The sequence below is a fragment of the Martes martes genome (assembly GCF_963455335.1).
Source record: "Martes martes genome assembly, chromosome: 7".
In the NCBI taxonomy this organism is placed as follows: domain Eukaryota; kingdom Metazoa; phylum Chordata; class Mammalia; order Carnivora; family Mustelidae; genus Martes; species Martes martes.
The window spans coordinates 120,105,947-120,116,089 of record NC_137894.1 but is presented as its reverse complement, the minus strand read 5'-3'; the positions used below and the strand labels follow the sequence as shown (position 1 = coordinate 120,116,089).

The 10,143-nt window shown below is 37.1% G+C and overlaps 1 long non-coding RNA gene across 1 annotated transcript in view; it reads left to right on the top strand.

Moving 5' to 3' along the window:
* The first annotated feature begins 1,234 nt into the window (after window positions 1-1,234).
* The window catches only part of LOC308346099, an 89,367-nt gene continuing 80,458 nt past the window's right edge, over window positions 1,235-10,143 (top strand). Inside the window, exon 1 of the long non-coding RNA XR_013967140.1 lies at window positions 1,235-1,299. This is a non-coding gene — a long non-coding RNA (uncharacterized lncRNA). The remainder of the gene's footprint in view (window positions 1,300-10,143) is intronic.

The window sequence follows — 10,143 nt, the reverse complement described above, 5'->3', positions numbered from 1 at the left end:
GGTTATGACCTGACGTGAAGTCAGATGTTCCACTGGCTGAGACACCCAGATGACCTGACGATGCTTTATTTTTTAAGATTTCTTTGTCGTCTTTTCATATCTCACCCCAATATAATCTGATTCAGTTATTGGTGGACATTAATGGGATTTTATGTTATCAAGGAAAGATGAAGTTCTCATTCATGATCACTAATTATCCTTTTGTGGGTGGAGGTAGACAAGAGAGGGAAATGCAGTGTTTATGAGTTAGGAGTATGGGCTTGAAACATAGGCCTTTGGGGTGCGAATCTCAGCTCATAAATCTTAATTTGCTTATTCACTTTGATACTCAGTTTTTTTTGTCTTTACTGATGGCATGTTATGTCATTTAAATGAAAGAATATATCTCTCAAGTTTCTTGCCAAATGTTTGATAAGTCTATATATGTTAACCCCATCTCTTTTTCTTTTCTAAAAATATTAAAGCTGCAATTTATTTTATAAAAATGAGGTTTTAACTGCCTAACACTCTGCAGTTTTTTTTTTTTTTAATTTTATTTATTTATTTGTCAGAGAGAGAGTGGGAGAAAGAGTGAGCGGGCAGAGGCAGAGGGAGAAGCAGGCTCCCTGCCATGCAAGGAGCCCGATGTGGGACTCGATCCCAGGACACTGGGATCATGACCTGAGCCGAAGGCAGCTGCTTAACCAACTGAGCCACCCAGGCGTCCCTGCCTAACACTCTGTATAGTGTAAAAATTATTTTGCAGACTTGCACCCTTATATTTTTAAATCATCAATAAGAATGGCAAAATTTGATTAACATGAAGACTTCAAATGTCTGCTTTTAATGGGAGACAAGCTGAATCCAAGAACAGAATCCCTTAAATTGTGTATTGAATACCAGAAAAGCATTCACACATTGGCTTCTTGGGTGCCAGGTAATTAAATGTGTAATTTGATCTTAATCAAATTACAGACTACCAAAAGGCCTTGATCGGTGAACTTAATGGCTTCCTCCACTCTGTGCAAAGAAAAAAAAAAAAAAAATAGACTTTAAAAATCTAGCTACTTAATTCTCCTTCCTCTTCCGCTACACCATCCCACCCCAGTAGACATACACTTCTACTGAGTACAGTGTCAACATACCTCAAATGCACCAATTAAAATCAGAGCTAGCTCTCAACTGCCAGGCCTGTCTTTTTTTATCTTATTTTTATTTTTAACTTGGCACCAGGGAAGTCTGGGCAGCATCAGTTATGTAATTCCTGTGCAACCCCAAGTCCCCACCAGCGTTGAGCTTGACCTTCAAAACACTCCCCAGGTATTGCTCTTTTTCTTTTGGCTTTTGTCTATTCTTACCCCCTTTTGCCTTCTCTCCTCTGGTTTTTGCTGCTTTTTATTTTGGTTGAAGTGTTTCTGATCAGCAGGAGAACTATCCTGGAGCTTTTCTATCTTGCAGAGTTAGTTAATGAGATTGTTGTGGACTTTAGATTCCAAAAGAGAATTTTTCAATTTATTGGGTGAGGTTAAAGTCAAAATCAAGAGAATTTATATATTTGTTGAATCTTCATGACTCAGTATAAAAGCAATGAACTTAGAGTCAAATACCTGAAATTGAATGTAGCTCTACAGACTATTAATTGTATGATTATGTATTTCTCAGTTTCTTCAACAATAAAGTGAGGGTGCTTGACTATCCCACAAGATACATATAAAAACTAAACTAAAGCATACATATAGAAAAGGAATAGCCCATTTATTTTGCTTAAATGACAATGAAATATAGCACTTTAAATTCTTGCCTTTTTAGAAGATGGCTTCACATTTATTTGCTCATTAAATCTTTCTTCTTACTATCCATAACTGTGTAATAATTTTAAGAACATAAAATATTGTTTTTCACTCCCTCTTTAGTTTATCATTATTCTTTGGTAAGCCACATCTTTCAAATTGAATTTGGGTTTAGATTTTTAATTAGGATTAGTACAAGTATATGTATTCTGAATTGTTGCAAGTTCAAATGGTATGTTTATGCTTCCTTAATGTCAGAACAAAATTTAAAAATTAAGTCATTTTAAGTAAAGTTTTCTAAAGTTGTAAATGAGTAATTATATTTGTATAGGTAAATAATAAATTTGTAAGCAATATAAGAATGAAAATAAGTTAACTATTTTCATGGTCATACTCTTAGACTAAAGAATGTAGAAAGAATCAAGTGGTTTTAATTAAAACACATGAGATTGTTTTCCTCTTTTTAATCTAAAAAAGAAATATATATCAATGTTGATGTTTTATTCAGAATGATCAAATATTTATTCAAAACCATCAGCTATGCATTACTTTAAAATCCTATTTAATTATAGGGTATGATTATCTTATTAGAATATTGATTTTTATCTTTGTGGCTCCTTACATTGGTTATGGACAGTGTTTCTCTGTCAAATATATGGCTTCTAGCTAGTAGAACTGGATACGCATACAATGCTTTATATCAACTCTAATATTTGCATTTTGAACACATTTCCCAGTTACTAAAATAACAATGCCATGTATTATGTCTCTAAATTTTGTATTTATCACTGTTTTCTTGGATGTTTGTTATATATTACATATAAATGGATTTAGTTTGGATTTATTTTCACACTCTTTACTCTATATCTTTAACATCAACTTTATTTTAGACTTCAAGAAATTCACAAAAATAAATTAGGTGCACATACAAATGCAAATTCATAGTCCTTGCCTAATTTAAGACACTTAAATTAGGGTAAGTTAAGGATGTATATTATAATTTCCAGAATAACCACTAAAATTTATGACTATTTACTAGAAATATAATAGAGTAATTAATATGAAATAAAAAAAATGATCCAAAGAAGCTAGGAATGTAAAACAAATGAAAAATAAGATAAGACAAATTAAATACCAGTGGCAAGTTAGAAGACCTAAATAAACCATGTGCCTCATTATTCAGGAGTTTTGCCATTTTTTTAACTGCCAAATGGAATTTAAGAAAAAGAGGGGGGAGAAAAACATCATCTATCTATAAGAGATACATATTAGATACATAGCTAAAAAAAAGGACTAGAAATAAAAGAATGGAAAAAGATAGAATGCAAACAACAGTATACTTAAGAAAGTAGGACAACAATGTTTTTTTTTTTTTTCTTTCAAGATAATATTTAAATTCAAGTTAAGTTAGCATATATTGTAGTATTGGTTTCAGGAGTATAATTTAATGATTTATCATTTTCATAATACACCCAGTGCTTATCATAATAAGTGCCTTCCTTAATGTCCTTTACCTATTTAGCCTGTCCTGTCACTTACCTCTCCTCCAGCAACCCTCAGTTTGTTCTCCATAGTTAAGAGTTTCTTATGGTTTACCTCCCTCTCTATTTTTATCTTATTTTATTTTTTCTTCTCTTCCCTTACTTTTCATCTTTTCTTTTTTTTCTTAAATTTTGCATATGAGTGAAATCATAGGGTATTTGTCTTTCTCTGACTGGTTTTATTTCACTTAAATAGGACCCTCTAATTCTTTTTTTTATTAATTTTTTAATTTATTATTATTTTTTATAAACATATAATGTACTTTTATCCCCAGGGGTACAGGTCTGTGAATCACCAGGTTTACACACTTCACAGCACTCACCATAGCACATACCCTCCCCAATGTCCATAACCCCACCCCTCTCTCCCGACCCCCCTTCCCCCTCTTCCGACCCCCCTCCCTGACCCCCAAACCCTCAGTTTGTTTTGTGAGATTAAGAATCACTTATGGTTTGTCTCCCTCCTGATCCCATCTAGTTTCATTTATTCTTCTCCTACCCCCCTAGCCCCCCCATGTTGCATCTCCACTTCCTCATATCAGGTAGATCATATGATAGTTGTCTTTCTCCGACTGACTTATTTCACTAAGCATGATACCCTCTACTTTCATCCATGTCTTCGCAAATGGCAAGATTTCATTTCTTTTGATGGCTGCATAGTATTCCATTGTGTATATATACCACCTCTTCTTTATCCATTCTTCTGTTGATGGACAACTAGATTCTTTTCATAGTTTGGCTATTGTGGACATTGCTACTATAAACATTCGGGTCCACGTGCCCCTTCGGATCACTATGTTTGTAACTTTAGGGTAAATACCCAGTAGTGTGATTGCTGGGTCATAGGGTAGCTCTATTTTCAACTTTTTGAGGAACCTCCATGCTGTTTTCCAGAGTGGCTGCACCAGCTTGCATTCCCACCAACAGTGTAGGAGGGTTCCCCTTTCTCCACATCCTCGCCAGCATCTGTCTTTTCCTCACTTGTTAATTTTAGCCATTCTGACTGCTGTGAGGTGGTATCTCATTGTGGTTTCGATTTGTATTTCCCTGATGCTGAGTGATGCAGAGCACTTTTTGATGTGTCTGTTGGCCATCTGGATGTCTTCTTTGCAGAAATGTCTGTTCATGTCTTCTGCCCATTTCTTGATTGGATTATTTATTCTTTGGGTGTTGAGTTTCCTAAGTTGTTTATAGATTTTGGACACTAGCCCTTTATCTGATATGTTGTTTGCAAATATCTTCTCCCATTCTGTCAGTTGTCTTTTGGTTTTGTCAACTGTTTCCTTTGCTGTGCAAAAGCTTTTGATCTTGATGAAATCCCAATAGTTCATTTTTGCCCTTGCTTCCATTGCCTTTGGTGATGTTCCTAGGAAGAAGTTGCTGCGGCTGAGGTTGAAGAGGTCACTGCCTCTGTTCTCCTCAAGGATTTTGACGGATTCCTTTCTCACATTGAGGTCCTTCATCCATTTTGAGTCTATTTTCGTGTGTGGTGTAAGGAAATGGTCCACTTTCATTTTTCTGCATGTGGCCGTCCAATTTTCCCAACACCATTTATTGAAGAGGCTGTCTTTTTTCCATTGGACAGTCTTTCCTGCTTTGTCAAAGATTAGTTGACCACAGAGTTGAGGGTCTATTTCTGGGCTCTCTATTCTGTTCCATTGATCTGTGTGTCTATTTTTGTGCCAGTACCATGCTGTCTTGATGATGACAGCTTTGTAATAGAGCTTGAAGTCCGGAATTGTGATGCCACCAACTTTGGCTTTCTTTTTCAATATTCCTTTGGCTATTCAAGGTCTTTTCTGGTTCCATATAAATTTTAGGATTATTTGTTCCATTTCTTTGAAAAAAATGGATGGGATTTTGATAGGGATAGCATTAAACATGTAGATTGCTTTAGGTAGCATAGACATTTTCACAATATTTGTTCTTCCAATCCAGGAGCATGGAACATTTTTCCATTTCTTTGTGTCTTCCTCAATTTCTTTCATGAGTACTTTATAGTTTTCTGAGTATAGATTCTTAGCCTCTTTGGTTAGGTTTATTCCTAGGTATCTTATAGTTTTGGGTGCAATTATAAATGGGATTGACTCCTTAATTTCTCTTTCTTCTGTCTTGTTGTTGTAGAGAAATGCAACTGATTTCTGTGCATTGATTTTATGTCCTGACACTTTACTGAATTCCTGTACAAGTTCTAACAGTTTTGGAGTGGAGTCTTTTGGGTTTTCCACATATAGTATCATATCATCTACGAAGAGTGATAGTTTGACTTCTTCTTTGCCAATTTGGATGCCTTTAATTTCTTTTTGTTGTCTGATTGCTGAGGTTAGGACTTCTAGTACTATGTTGAATAGCAGTGGTGATAATGGACATCCCTGATGTGTTCCTGACCTTAGCGGAAAAGCTTTCAGTTTTTCACCATTGAGAATGATATTTGTGGTGGGTTTTTAATGGGTGGCTTTGATAATATTGAGGTATGTGCCCTCTATCCCTGCAGTTTGAAGAGTTTTGATCAGGAAGGGATGCTGTACTTTCTCAAATGCTTTTTCAGCATATATTGAGAGTATCATATGGTTCTTGTTCTTTCTTTTATTAATGTGTTGTATCACATTGATTGATTTGTGGATGTTGAACCAACCGTGCAGCCCGGGAATAAATCCGACTTGGTTGTAGTGAATAATCCTTTTAATGTACTGTTGAATCCTATTGGCTAGTATTTTGGTGAGAATTTTCACATCTGTGTTCATCAAGGATATTGGTCTGTAATTCTCTTTTTTGATGGGATCCTTGTCTGGTTTTGGGATCAAAGTGATGCTGGCTTCATAAAATGAGTTTAGAAGTTTTCCTTCCATTTCCATTTTTTGGAACAGTTTCAGGAGAATAGGAATTAGTTCTTCTTTAAATGTTTGGTAGAATTCCCCTGGGAAGCCATCTGGCCCTGGGCTTTTGTTTGTTTGGAGATTTTTGATGACTGTTTCAATCTCCTTACTAGTTATGGGTCTGTTCAGGTTTTCTATTTCTTCCTGGTTCAGTTGTGGTAGTTTATATGTCTCTAGGAATGCATCCATTTCTTCCAGATTATCAAATTTGTTGGCATAGAGTTGCTCATAGTATGTTCTTATAATTGTTTGTATTTCTTTGGTGTTAGTTGTGATCTCTCCTCTTTCCTTCATGATTTTATTTATTTGGGTCCTTTCTCTTTTCTTTTTGATAAGTCTGGCCAGGGGTTTATCAATCTTATTAATTCTTTCAAAGAACCAGCTCCTAGTTTTGTTGATTTGTTCTATTGTTTTTTTGGTTTCTATTTCATTGATTTCTGTTTTGATCTTTATGATTTCTCTTCTCCTGCTGGGTTTAGGCTTTCTTTCTTGTTCTTTCTCTGGCTCCTTTAGGTGTAGGGTTATGTTGTGTATTTGAGACCTTTCTTGTTTTTTGAGAAAGGCTTGTATGGCTATATATTTTCCTCTCAGGACTGCCTTTGCTGTGTCCCACAGATTTTGAATCATTGTTTTTATTATCATTTGTTTCCATGAATTTTTTCAATTCTTCTTTAATTTCCTGGTTGACCCATTCATTTTTTAGAAGGATGCTGTTTAGTCTCCATGTATTTGTGTTCTTTCCAAATTTCCTCTTGTGATTGAGTTCTAGCTTCAGAGCATTGTGGTCTGAAAGTACGCAGGGAATGATCCCAATCTTTTGATACCAATTGAGACCTGATTTATGACCCAGGATGTGATCTATTCTGGCAATGTTCCATGTGCACTAGAGAAGAATGTATATTCTGTTGCTTTGGGATGGAATGTTCTGAAGATATCTGTGATGTCCATCTGGTCCAGTGTGTCATTTAAGGCCTTTATTTCCTTGTTGATCTTTTGCTTGGATGATCTGTCCATTTCAGTGAGGGGAGTGTTAAAGTCCCCTACTATTATGTGTTGATGTGTTTCTTTGATTTTGTTATTAATTGGTTTATATAGTTGGCTGCTCCCACATTAGGGGCATAGATATTTAAAATTGTTAGATCTTCTTGTTGGATAGACCCTTTGAGTATGATATAGTGTCCTTCCTCATCTCTTATTATAGTCTTTGGCTTAAAATCTAATTGATCTGATATAAGGATTGCCACCCCAGCTTTCTTCTGGTGTCCATTAGCATGGTAAATTGTTTTCCACCCCCTCACTTTAAATCTGGGGGTGTCTTCTGGTCTAAAATGAGTTTCTTGTAGGCAACATATTGATGGGTTTTGGTTTTTTATCCATTCTGATACCCTGTGTCTTTTGATTGGGGCATTTAGCCCATTAATATTCAGGGTAACTATTGAGAGATATGAATTTAGTGTCATTATATTGCCTTTAAGGTGACTGTTATTGTATATTGTCTCTGTTCCTTTCTGACCTATTACTTTTAGGCTTTCTCTTTGCTTAGAAGACCCCTTTCAATATTTGCTGTAGAGGTGGTTTGGTGTTTGCAAATTCTTTCAGTTTTTGTTTGTCCTGGAAGCTTTTTATCTCTCCTTCTATTTTCAATGATAGCCTAGCTGGATGTAGTATTCTTGGCTGCATGTTTTTCTCATTTAGTGCTCTAAATATATCATGCCAGTTCTTTCTGGCCTGCCAGGTCTCTGTGGATAAGTCCACTGCCAATCTAATATTTTTACCATTGTATGTTACAGACTTCTTTTCCTGGGCTGCTTTCAGGATTTTCTCTTTGTCACTGAGACTTGTAAATTTTACTATTAGGTGATGGGGTGTGGACCTATTCTTGTTGATTTTGAGGGGGGTTCTCTGCACCTCCTGGACTTTGATGCTTGTTCCCTTTGCCATATTAGGGAAATTCTCTCCAATAATTCTCTCCAATATACTTTCTGCTCCCCTCTCTCTTTCTTCTTCTTCTGGAATCCCAATTATTCTAATGTTGTTTCATCTTATGGTGTCACTTATCTCTTGAATTCTCCCCTCGTGGTCCAGTAGCTGTTTGTCCCTCTTTTGCTCAGCTTCTTTATTCTCTGTCATTTGGTCTTCAATATCACTAATTCTTTCTTCTGCCTCATTTATCCTACAGTAAGAGCCTCCATTTTTTATTGCACCTCATTAATAGCTTTTTTGATTTCAACTTGGTTATATTTTAGTTCTTTTATTTCTCCAGAGAGGGCTTTTATCTCTCCAGAGAGGGTTTCTCTAATATCTTCCATGCCTTTTTCGAGCCCAGCTAGAACCTTGAGAATCGTCATTCTGAACTCTAGATCTGACATATTACCAATGTCTGTATTGATTAGGTCCCTAGCCTTCGGTACTGCCTCTTGTTCTTTTTTTTTGTGGTGAGTTTTTCTGCCTCATCATTTTGTCCAGATTAGAGTATATGAAGGAGCAAATAAAATATTAAAAGGGTAGCAAAGACCCCAGGAAAATGAGCTTTAACCAAATCAGAAGAGACCCCAAATCATGGAGGGGGGAGAAAATTCAGAAAAAAAAAATTTAAAAAAGAAAACAAATCCATGCTTGGCTTTCTCTTCTTTTGGAATTCTGCTGCTCTCCTTGGTAGGTGAACTTGGTCTTGGCTGGATTTCTTGTTGATCTTCTGGGGGAGCGGCCTGTTGTAGTGATTCTCAAGTGTCTTTGCCGGAGGCAGAAATGCACTGCCCTTACAAGGGGCCGGGCTACGTAATCCACTCAGGTTCGCTTTCTGGAGCTTTTGTCCCCCGAACACTTTCCATAGAGTTCTGGAGGACGGGAATGAAAATGGCGGCCTCCCAGTCTCCTGCCTGGAGGAGCTAAGAGCTTGGGGTCCCACTCCTCAGTGCGCCCTCAGAGAAAAGAGCCCAATCACTCCTGTCTCCCTGGCCTCCGGCCACGGTCTGAGCTCACCCAGCCTGTGACCCGTTCAAGGTAACCCCGAGCTGAGAGCTCACTCCTCAGCTCTGTCTCTGTAGCCGGCTTCCCCGGTCTAATACCTGTGAGCTCTGTGACACTCAGACACCCCTGATCCTTCTGTGACCCTGCAGGACCTGGGGCAATGCTGACCCTGCGTGGGCTTCACCCCAGTTTAGCCTCTTGAGCGATGTCTCTCAGTGGTGCAGACTTTTAAAAGTCCTGATTTAGTGCTCCATTGCTCCGCCGGTTGCCAGGAGCTGGCCCCTCCCCCCGTGGTCTATCTTCCCGTTGCTTTGGATTCACTTCTCCGCTGGTCCTAACTTTCAGAAAGTGGTCAATTTTCTGTTTCTAGAATTGCTGTTCCTCTTCTCTTCGATCTCCCATTGGATTTGTAGGTGTTTGCAATGGTTTGATAAGCTATCTAGCTGATCTCCTGCTACCTGATGTAGTCTCAGCCTGCTACTTCTCTGCCATCTTGACTCCTCCCTCTAGGACCCTCTAATTCTATACACATCATTGCAAATGGCAAGATTTCATTCTTTCTGATGGCTGAATAATATTCCATAGAGTATCTGTATCTATCTATACCTATGTATTTTATATATATTTTATATATATCTATACCTATATCTATATCTGTCTATATCTACCTATATGTACACACCCCACATCATCTTTATGCATTCATCAGTCAATAGACACTTGGACTCTTTCCATTATTTGGTTATTGTTAATAATGCTGCTATAAACATTGGGTGTATGTGCCCCTTTGAGTTAATATTTTTGTATCCTTAGGATAAATACTTAGTAGTGCAATTGCTGGTCATTAGGTAGTTCTATTTTTAAATTCTTGAGGAACCTCAGTACTGTTTTCCAGATTGGCTGCATCAATTTTCATTCCCACCTACAGTGTAAGAGGCTTCCCTTTCTGCATATGCTTGCCAACATCTGTTATTTCCTGAGTTGTTA